The sequence below is a fragment of the Lactuca virosa genome, chromosome 9 (genome assembly GCF_052849685.1).
Source record: "Lactuca virosa cultivar CGN04683 chromosome 9, Lactuca_virosa_CGN04683_v6, whole genome shotgun sequence".
Lineage (NCBI taxonomy): Eukaryota > Viridiplantae > Streptophyta > Magnoliopsida > Asterales > Asteraceae > Lactuca > Lactuca virosa.
In genome coordinates, this window is record NC_136434.1 from 79940075 (window position 1) to 79951639 (window position 11565).

Consider the following 11565-nt stretch of genomic DNA (forward strand, 5'->3'; position numbering starts at 1 on the left):
CCGGGGAACGGTTCAAAAATTAATTCTAATTTCTAGTGTTATCGATCCTTTGTGTGAGATTTATATTGCACAAAGTTACTATTTTAGTAATTTAGTTATTAGGATAAGTTTTTAGTTTTTCTGTTTTTAGAGTTTTTGTTTAATTTTTGTTCTGTTTTAGCCTTTAACTTGTCGAGTGCAGTCGAAGCTACTCGACGAGTCCATCGCTGAATACATAGTTTCATTTTTATTTTATTTTTGTTCTTTTTACGCGTGTTTCTTGCTTTGGTTGCAGGTATTACATGACCCGATGATCCAACACACCTTTGGTTCCTCCATTTGAAGACCCGGAATCCGCACTTAGGAAAAACAAGGATAAATTACTTGAAGACACTAACCCGCCAAAGAAATCATCGTTCAAGGACCTCAAATCAGTCTTTGGAAAGAAAAAGAACAAGAAAGCGGGTGAGTCTAGCAGTCAAAAGAGCGAAGGAAGCAACCTTGGAAATCTTGGAGACGATACATTCCACAAAGAAACTGAATTAGAGTACGAGTACAATTCAGAATACGAAGAAGGAAGCGACATAGAGGGTGAACTGGCTGCCAACATGGCTAACATCGATGAAGTTCCCATGGGTGAATGGAAGAAAAGGATGCGTGACGACACCGGCCCGGGACTTGTGCAACCCGCAATTCCCGCAACTGCCACCTTTGAACTTAAGGGCCACATACTTGCTCAACTTAAAGAAATCCCATTCTACGGGAAGGATCATGAAGACACATACAAGTACCTAGACGAGGTCAACGATATAGCCGATTACTTTAATGTCCCCAATGTGGCTCGCAAAACTGTTTTGCTTCGTATGCTACCAGTCACATTCAAGGGCGCCGCGAAAGATTGGCTGAAATCACTCCCTCCAGGATCCATCACTACTTGGGCTAAAATGAAAGAAGAATTTATAGACCAATTTTGCCCTCCCTCAAAGATAGCCAAATTGAAGAAAGCCATTGCAAATTTTGAACAACAAGCTGGAGAGTCACTTTATGAAGCATGGGAAAGATACAAGGGTTTACTGAGAAATTGCCCACATCACGATGTAAACAACCAACAAGAAGTCTCCATTTTCTATGATGGAGTAAATGTGACAACCAGGCAACTCCTTGATTCGCAAGGACCACTCACAAAGAAAGCACCCCCAGTGATAAAGGATCTAATTGAAGAATTCTCTAAGCACTCTAGAGCATATCACAACCCAAGGAATGACTTAACTCGTGGGGCGGTGAATTCTATTACCGATGACATGGCGGAAATGATGGCAAAATTGGAAAGCATGGACCGAAGAATGACTAAGATGGACCAATCCATCCATGCCATTAGAGTGGGATGTGAAAATTGTAGAGGGTCCCACCTTACTAAAGATTGCGACCTTGATGAAAACGGGAACCGGAAAGTGCAAGTGTGCTATTCAAGTGGTGATAGGTATGATGACAATTGGCGAAAACCCAAGAAAGAATGGCTACCATATGAAGAGTATAAAAAGACAAGGGAGGAAAAATATAAGCAAAAAGATAGAGGCTTTTATCAAAAGGAGGAACTGGTGTATGAAAAGAAATCAGATTTGGAAGATATGCTTACAAGATTCGTAGCCGCGTCCGAGAAAAGACATAGTGATACCGATGCTGCAATCAAAGATCAACAAAATATGTTGAGAGAACACCAAATTATGATGAAAGATCAACAAGCTCTGCTTAGAAATCAGCAAGCATCCATTCTCAACATAGAAAAGCAGCTGGGCCAACTTGCACAACAAGTGAACGAGAGACAACCGGGTGGACTTCCTAGTAATACCGAAAGTAATCCAAAAGGTGCACATATAAATATCGTGGCGACTAGGAGTGGGAAGATTATAACTCCTCTGGCCCCTATTCAGCAAGAAGATCCTAACCTGGTGCAAGAGGAAGAAGCAGAAAATGAAGAATCACAAATTCCCGATCCGACTCGCCAAGTCGACCTTACGGACTCGACGAGTTCCCCACCTGAACAGAACATAAACCCTCCTGTGAAGCCATATCAGCCTCTACTGCCGTATCCAGCCCGAGCTAGACAAGTAAAGAATGAAGCTGACTACCAGAAGTTTCTGGAACACATAAAGGCTCTTCAAATTAATATGCCATTCATAGAGGCGGTTCCACAAATGCCCAAATACGCAAAATTTCTCAAGGAGCTTCTAACGAATAGAAAAAAGATGGAAGAAGTGAAGAAAGTGGTCCTAAATGAGAACTGTTCAGCTGCCATGTTGAATAAGCTACCTAAGAAGAAGGGTGATCCAGGAAGCTTAACCTTGCCTTGTCAATTCGGGAACTTAGCTACCATTTATGCATTAGCAGATTCGGGGGAAAGTGTAAATCTCATGCCGTACTCATTCTTCAAGAAGTTAGATCTTCCGGAGCCAAGGCTCATTCGGATGGCAATTCACCTAGAAAATAAAATGGTCACATTCCCAAGGGGAATATGTGAAGATATATTGGTGAAGGTTGATAAGTTCGTTTTCCCCGCGGACTTCATAGTATTAAACATGGAAGCAGACCCTCAAGTCCTAATCATACTTGGAAGACCTTTCCTAAACACCGCAAGTGCCATAGTTGACATGCGAGATTCTAAACTTACTCTTCGGGTGGGAGACGAATCAGTCACTTTTGGGGTTGACCAAGCCATGAAGCATTCAAGGAATAAAGATGACACAACATTTTCGGTTGATATGTTGGAAGAGTTAATGGAGGAATGGAATGAAGATGAGCCAAACAAGTCCACCGTCATCCTTGAAGAAGAATTTGATGCTGAAAGAGACCTGCTGGAAATAGAGAGATTGCTCGAGGAAGCTGAGTATAATGATCTGATCAGAAGTACAGAATACCCGACTCGCCGAGTAGCCTCGATCGACTCGACGAGTCCATTCGAAGAAGCCCGATCAGTCGCGAATTTTACCTAGGACTCGACGAGTCCCCTCACTGGACTCGACGTGTTAAGCATTCAGAACATGAAAGTTGAGCTTAAAGCACTACCAGATCACTTGGAGTACGCTTTTCTTGAAGATGGCCAACCAAAACCTGTAATTATAGCCGTTGATTTGGCCAAACATGAGAAAGAAAGTCTTGTGGGTGTACTAAGGAAGAGGCAAGGTGCTATAGCATGGCAAATAACTGACAAAAAAGGAATTAGCCCAGCTTATTGTTCTCACAAGATTAACTTAGAAGATGGAGCTAAAGCTGTAGTACAACGCCAAAGAAGACTAAACCCGAACATGCAAGAAGTTGTGAAAAAGGAGGTGGTTAAACTACTAGATGCCGAAATCATTTACTCAATCTCTGATAGCCCATGGGTGAGTCCGGTGCAAGTGGTACCAAAGAAAGGAGGAATGACGGTGGTGACCAATGAAAATAACGAGTTAATTCCAACAAGAACAGTAACCGGGTGGCGTGTTTGCATTGACTACAGAAAATTAAATGATGCCACATGCAAGGATCACTTTCCATTGCCATTTATAGATCAAATGCTCGAAAGGCTCTCCGATCATCTATATTATTGTTTTCTCGATGGCTTTTCGGGATATTTTCAAATTCCAATCGACCCACAAGACCAAGAGAAGACCACTTTTACGTGCCCGAGTGGAACATTTGCATATAGACGCATGCCTTTTAGGTTATGCAAAGCACCGACTACTTTCCAAAGGTGCATGATGGTCATTTTCCACGATATGATTGAGAAGTTTATGGAGGTTTTTATGGATGATTTCTCGGTGTTTGGGTAATCTTTTGACGATTGCTTATCTAATTTGGACTTGATGCTAGCTAGATGTGAGAAGACAAACCTTGTCCTTAATTGGGAAAAGTGCCATTTCATGGTGAAGGAAGGAATTGTATTGGATCACAAAGTTTCAAAGAATAGGATAGAAGTGGATAGAGCAAAAGTGGACACAATAGCTAAGTTACCCCCTCCAACAAACGTAAAAGGGGTAAGGATGTTTCTTGGCCATGCGAGATTTTATCGTCGCTTCATTAAAGACTTCTCAAAGATCACTAGGCCCTTGAATCAACTACTTTTGAAGGATGCTCCATTCAATTTCTCTAGAGAATGTCATGAAGCATTTCGTTTGTTGAAGGAAAGATTGACCACTACTCCTATCATGATAGCACCAAATTGGGACCTTCCTTTCGAGCTAATGTGTGATGCTAGTGATTATGCTGTGGGAGCTGTTTTAGGGCAAAGGGTTGATAAACATTTTCAACCTATCTACTATGCAAGCAAGACTTTAAACCCAACTCAAGAGAACTACACTACTACCGAGAAGGAGTTGCTAACAGTGGTATATGCATTTGAAAAGTTCAGGCCATACTTAGTCTTATCCAAGACGATAGTTTTTACCGACCATTCTGCCCTTAAGTATCTTTTTGCTAAACAAGATACTAAGCCCCGATTGATACGTTGGGTCTTACTTTTACAAGAGTTTGATATTGAAATAAAAGACAAAAAGGGAATGGAAAACGTAGCTGCCGACCATTTGTCAAGACTAGAGAACCCGCTTTTGGAGGAGTTGGAAGAAGACAAAATTGGAGATGATTTTCCCGATGAGTATCTTTTAGTAATAGCAGGGGAGGTACCATGGTTTGCAGATATAGCTAATTACTTAGCTACTGAATATATTCCAAAAGATTTAACTCGCCTACAAAAGAAGAAATTCTTTTCAAAAATCAAATACTACTTTTGGGACGAGCCATACCTTTTCCGAAGCTGCGCGGACGGAATGATACGAAGATGTGTATTCGGGAAAGAAAGTCGGGAAATCTTGGAACACTGCCATAGCGGGCCCGCCGGGGGACATCATGGAGCGCATTACACGACCAAGAAGATTTTTGATATTGGGTTTTATTGGCCTACAATTTTCAAAGATGCGGCTCAATATGTCAAAGAATGCGATTCGTGCCAACGAGCGGGGAACATATCATCCCGAAATGAAATGCTCCAACATAGTATTCAAGTATGTGAGGTATTTGATGTGTGGGGGATTGACTTTATGGGACCTTTTCCCAATGTCAAAAGGGAACAAATACATATTGGTGGCAGTTGACTGCGTATCGAAATGGGCGGAGGCACAAGCATTACCAACTAATGATGCTCGAGTGGTGGTGCGTTTTCTTAAGAAGTTATTCTCAAGGTTTGGCGTCCCTAAAGCTCTCATTAGTGACCGAGGCACTCACTTTGCGAATGATCAATTAGCCAAAGTGTTGAAAAGATATGGGGTACATCATAGGTTCTCGACATCTTATCATCCACAAACGAGTAGCCAAACTGAAGTGACGAATCGAGCGTTGAAAAGGATTTTGGAGAGAACGGTTGGAGGAAATCAGAAGGAGTGGTCGGATAAACTTGATGATGCACTTTGGGCCTTTCGAACGGCTTTCAAAACACCTATTGGTACTATACCATATAGGCTAGTTTATGGAAAGAATTGTCACTTACCGATTGAAATAGAGCATAAAGCTTTTTGGGCCTTAAAGATGTGCAATTTTGAGTTGACTGAACTTCGAACCAACCGGTTAATGCAAATGAATGCCCTTTAAGAGCTTAGAAATGAGGCCTACACTAGTTCTTTGATATACAAAGAGAAGACCAAGAATTGGCATGACAAAAGATTAAAGGGTAATAAGGACTTTCATGAAGGACAAAAGGTGTTACTTTTCAATTCAAGGTTAAAACTTTTTCCGGGCAAGCTAAGGACACGATGGGATGGTCCATTTGTAGTGAAGCAAGTTTTTCCACATGGATCTATTGAGCTTATATCAAAAGATGGAATCCCTTTCAAGGTTAATGGTCATCGAGTGAAGAGATATGAAGAAGGAATCCCAAAAGATGAAGGACTTGAGGAAGGACTGCTTCTGGGAGGAACTACAGAAACTTAAAGCGGGACGGAGTCCAGCTAATGACTCCTTAAAAAGAAGCGATTCCGGGAGGCAACCCGAGTTTAGAGTTTGCTTTCTTTTACTTTTCTCTTTCCTTTTGTGTTTGTTTCTTTTAGGATTTACTTTTATCAATCTTCTTCTATGATCAAAATGATTGCTTGAGGGCAAGCAATGTTCATGTGTGGGGTTGGTGGCATATAATTTAAAAACTCTAATTTTTTAAAACAGAACGAAAAACTCGTCGAGTCCATATATCTGCTCGGCGAGTCCATTTGGAAATTCCCGAGAAAACGCGGATTCGCGTATCTGCTCGACGAGTAGGAACTTCTACTCGGCGAGTCCATATTGCAGATGCCGAGTATTTTGACATTTTTAATTTTTTTGGTATTTTGTTTGTGGTGTTATTGGTTTTATTTTGCAGATAATATGTCTAGGCGTGGACAAAGTTCAAGGGGAGGCGGTTATGGGGACATCCCATGGCTGAATTTTCCTCAAATAACCTCCAAATCTTCACTTGCTCGCGCAAAGAACAAACTTGAAACAATAAAACGAAAGGAGATTTATGTCCCCAACGCAATCGACTGGCATTGGATGGGTCAAACCGGGTTGGAGGAAGAGTTGACTCCTTATTTGGTCAAGTCTTTCGAAAATGATGGGATGTCAATAGTTTGTGACGGTTGGAGCCGATTGTTCAAGATTCAAGAGCCAGTTTACCAAGAACTGTGCTGTGAGTTCTTGGACCAAGGAGAGGCAAGAATGTTGACAATGATTCCTTCTCCTCCTTTTAGCACCACTTTATTCAGGAGGGCAGGGATCATTGATGATTATGGTGGGGGACACATTGGGATCCCGAATGCTGATGAGGTATTGATGCCGGAGGAACCGGGAAGGAGGGTAAGGCCAAGAAGGGAGCACGTCTGTGAAGACCCACCGATCATTCCGGTGGAAGAAGAGTTACCCATGGACTGGTACAACATGGAGGTAAGAAGGTACCAGGACGACCTTGGAAGAAGCATGAACTACAACAACGAATCATTTGTTTATTTATTTGAACAAATGAATATCGCACCAAGGCCCGGACCCGGATTTCCCTATGTGCCAAGTTGGGAGGAGAGAGTGCAAGCAAGAAGGAATCAAGCTGGTGGAAGTGGAACTGGAGGAAACGAAGAGGAGGATGAAGATTGATGTTATGTTTTGTTTTTAATTTGGATGTTTGAAAACTATTTTTTTTTGTTTTGTGGGTTTTGAACTTTTAGGACGTTAAAGTAGGAGTTTGTTTTTTTATCACTTGTGTTTGCTCTTATTTTTTCAGATTGAAGCTAGGATGCATGCAAGAGTCTCAAATATCAAGGCTAGAGTAAGCGTCGGGTCTAGATGAGAATGTGCAAGTTTTGAGTTTAAGGTCGAGTCCGTTATCAAAGAGGGTTTAAGAGTGTTATTTATTGAAGAAAAATGAAGGAGAGACACTAAATTGCCATACCCAATCACATCAGAAACGGACTAAAAAAAAACAGAAGATTTATTTATCACTCAGCGTTGTACTCGCCGAGTGCATAAGTTGGGCTCGGCGACCCCTCTTGCGATACCACGACTTTTCTGCTAAAATCCCTTCTGCTCGCCGAGCAGCCGTAGTTACTCGGCGAGTCACTCAATATTCCACTACCAAAACTTGGATTTTGACCACATATGATACGGGCTTTGCTCATATTCTTTGAAGATTAATTCCTAAAGATTTTTGAGACTATTTTCCTGTATATTTGGAGCTGTACCACACGAGATTTGACACCCAAGACATGGATGAGCTGTTCCCATGTCTAAAGCCAATTGAAGATGGAGCTTTCAATGAAGAAAATCAACCTCGCAACTACTATCCCAGGGGAGTTTGTTCTAATTCTCTCTTTACTTTTATGTTCGTTTTCATGCATAACATGCAATGGGGACATTGCATGAATTAAGTGTGGGGTAGGGGGTTGGTTACATTAGTGAACTTAGAATCTTAATTTTAGGCATAATTTTAAAAAAATTTGCATAAAATTACTAGGATTAATTTAGAAAATTTTGGCTAAAACAATTAGGATTACATGCTACTGTTATGTTTGATGATTGCATGAAGACCCAAATGTTTAGTTGAGCCAATATACGTTCTAGTGCATTTGTGGCCTCTTTTATTCTAGTGAAATCATGTGACAAAAACACAACCTCGCTTAGTTTGAGGATCGCAATATGTTTAGCATCGTGTACTTGAAATGTATCCAGGAAAACTAATATCTTTAACCAATAAATGTTGAAGTTGAGCGCCCCTGCTTAAGCATGTAGGTTTTGAGTGAAAAAAAAGTGAGTTACATGTGAAAAAAAGAGAGAATTACAAGAAAAGTTGTGAGAATTTTGGAGCAGTTAAAGTAAAGATCAAAAGATCAAAATTTCGAAGATTCAAAAACTTGAAGATACCAGAAATCCAAAAGGTGGTGAATTCAAAGAAATCAAGATCAAAATATCAAAGAAGTGAAGCATTCCAAAAGAGCTCCATAGTGGTATCAAAAAGTTGTAATTTTCTAGATTATGTATGCTTTGGTCGCTTGACCAAAAATACATTGAGGTTAGAAAGTTTTCCGCGGATGGATTCGGAGGGATGCATAAAATGAGCATTGTTCAAAAGAAGTGGGCGAGTGTTTATGAGGATTGTGAGTATTTAGAATTGAGGGTGGTCCTTAGGAAAAACATTAGACACAAATGCATGCGTTGCGGTCTTGGCATAATGGCTGGGTTTAATTGGGATTGTCTTATGTAGTATTAGTATGTTAACATTCAACAATTTTGCTTGGGGGCAAGCAAAAGTCAAGTGTGGGGTATTTTGATATGTGCATATTTAGCTATATATTTAGTATAGATTTATTGGCTAATTATTTTCAATTTATGGACAAAAGGTGCTTAATTGTGTTTAAATTGTATTTTCAGTCCAAGAGATATGCTCGGAAGCAAAAGGACGCAGGAGATGCATTCGGAAGCTTGGGAATTGAAGAAAGAAGAAAAAGAGCCAAAATCGTAAAGTACTCGGCGAGTAGGGACGTCTACTCAACGAGTAGGCACGAATGTTCACGAAGTAAAACACAAAGTCCTTACCGTACACAGATTCTTCGAGGGGACTCGGCGAGTCGGTTTGCTACTCGACGAGTAGCCTCTGTTTTATGAAAACTATAAATAGAGGTGAATTCCGAGTCCAAAACTCTCTCTGGCTTTTTGGAAGATTACTTGGCGACTAAAGAGACTGCTGGAGACCTGAGAAACGTGAGAAGAACCCTAATCCTCAATTCTAAGATGATTAAGGCAATATAAGTTTACTTTTCCACTTTATCTTTGAATAAAACCATGTTTGGATTGATTGAATTCGTTTTTAGGTTTTTATCTGCTGTAATTATGAACTAATTTCGTTAGTTTCTGTTTAGGGTAGATAAGTTTGCTCCTATGGATTAATTTATGTTTGGATTGATTGTTATTTGGTGAATTTTTTTAAAATTAAGCTTGTTAAAGACCCTTATGCATTAACCACAACTATTTTCTGTTACTTGCTAAGTAATTAAGCTGCATGAACATCTCTTAATTGCTTATCTCATGTGATTTATGTGAACACATTGTTATGTGCCTAGGAATAGTGAATGTGAAACTAGGATTAACTAGAGAATGGGTAAATTAATGTGTGAGCCTGTTTGATAAACCATCAACAAGGGGTTAATTGAATTACTAATTTAATGTAACGACCCAATTTTACCAAGAAAAATTTTCATTTTTAGTTCACCAAAACCAATCTCATAAACCATAAAATCCCAAAACATTTGTTTTCAAATCAACATTCATTACATCATTGTTTTTCCTTTTTAAAACATCAGAGGGTCCCATACACATCAAAAGAGAGATAGAGTGCACGCCACGTCATCACGCCTTACCCTTGCCCTTAGGCTCAGAAGTACCTGAAACAAATCAACAACCTGTAAGCGAAATGCTTAGTGAGTTTCCCAGAGCATACCACACACATTCACATACACATATCCTGATAGCTAAATAAGCTATAAACATGCCACAGAAACTATGCAATATGATTCATCAAGAATTCCATGGGCTACTCCACATGGTCTTTACCTAGGACTGCCATGGGCTACCCCACATGACCTTACATCCAATGCCATAGGCTACCCCACATGGTCTTTACCTAGGACTGCCATGGGCTACCCCACATGGTCTTATATCCAATGCCACGGGCTCCCCCCGGGGTCTTCCATACCAACATAATATCACATAACATATCAATCCATAAATGAATAACACACACATAACATGATCACATAATGGGCCGGCCTTGGTACTGTAGACCCATAGGTATGGTGAGAAGACTCACCTCCGTCCGATGAATACAAATACTGCCCTCCCAATAATCCGCAACCTCCCAAGCTGAATAATAAAAATAATATATAATGAATAATAAGACCTTAATTTACCCAAGGAAAGGCCCAACCTTCAAACTCTACCCCCAAGGCCCAATTACCCTTTTCTTGCAAATGGGACCCAAAATTCAAGTCCAATATCCTTAATGGGCCCCTTGTCCCAATAAGGCCCAATAAGGCCCAACCAATAAGTCCTCGGCCCAAACAGATGAAAAGGCCTCAATCTTACAGAATTCAATCAAGCTCAACAGCCAATTGAGGCCCAAAGGCCCAAAACAGCTTAGGGCCCAACTGAGCTGCGTACGCCCAACATACCTCCCTGATACGCGCAGCGTACTGAAGATTTAGCGACTACGCGCTGCGTACAGACAGTTACGCCCAACGTACAACCGTATTAAGCACTTTTCCCATTAAGTGCTTAATGCTCGAATCCCTCACGTCCAAAAGCTAGATCTAAGTTTGAAAAGGTGTCCTAAGGCATAAACTTCGCAACTTTATGCCCTTGCATGTCTCATACACACCCAACCACTCCATTAAGACCTTTTCAAGATCTTTTACCCAAGCATGAGGTCAAATCTCTCATCAAGCTTCCATTTTTATACTTCTAAATGACTAGGGGGCCTCAGATCTGACTTTCATATCAAAAGGGAAGGCTTAACTCCACAAAAGATGTCCAAAGTTCATAAAAGGGACAAACAACCAAAACCCTAGCTAGATCTATAGATTAGAAAGGAAAGATGCAAGCTTTTTACCTCCAGAAGCTTTGCAAGATGCTTTTGGTGCAGGATCTTGAAGCACCTTCTTGATCCAAGCTTGCTTGACCACCCCTTCTTTAGAATTTTGGATGTTACATTTAATTAGCTAACTACAAGTCTTATTTAATCCGAATAATTAAACTAGGAAATTCATTAGTTTAGTCACTTGATCACTGCTTAAATTAATTTGTTTCCTAAGGATTGGTAATAGCGGATGTGAATCTAATCACTTTAGTCGGTAACCAATAACAATTAATCCATTGCATTGCCATAAAATTAACCATAGGAGTAAATGAATCGAACCTAAACAAAAACCCTTTTGATTATTGAATTTAGTTGATTTTTACTTGCTTTTAGCTGTTAGTTAAGTTTCAGTTAAGTTTCTAGTCTTGCAAACTAGAGAAAACCCTTCCATTTTACTAAGTGTTTTAGATAAT

The 11565-nt window shown here is 40.3% G+C and overlaps 1 non-coding gene across 1 annotated transcript; it reads right to left on the minus strand.

The window, feature by feature from the left end:
• Nucleotides 1-971: 971 nt before the first annotated feature.
• On the minus strand, nucleotides 972-1078 carry LOC145141609 (small nucleolar RNA R71). Its single transcript, XR_013722803.1, has one exon. It is a non-coding gene; the product is annotated as a small nucleolar RNA R71 (small nucleolar RNA).
• Between the last annotated feature and the right edge of the window lie 10487 nt (nucleotides 1079-11565).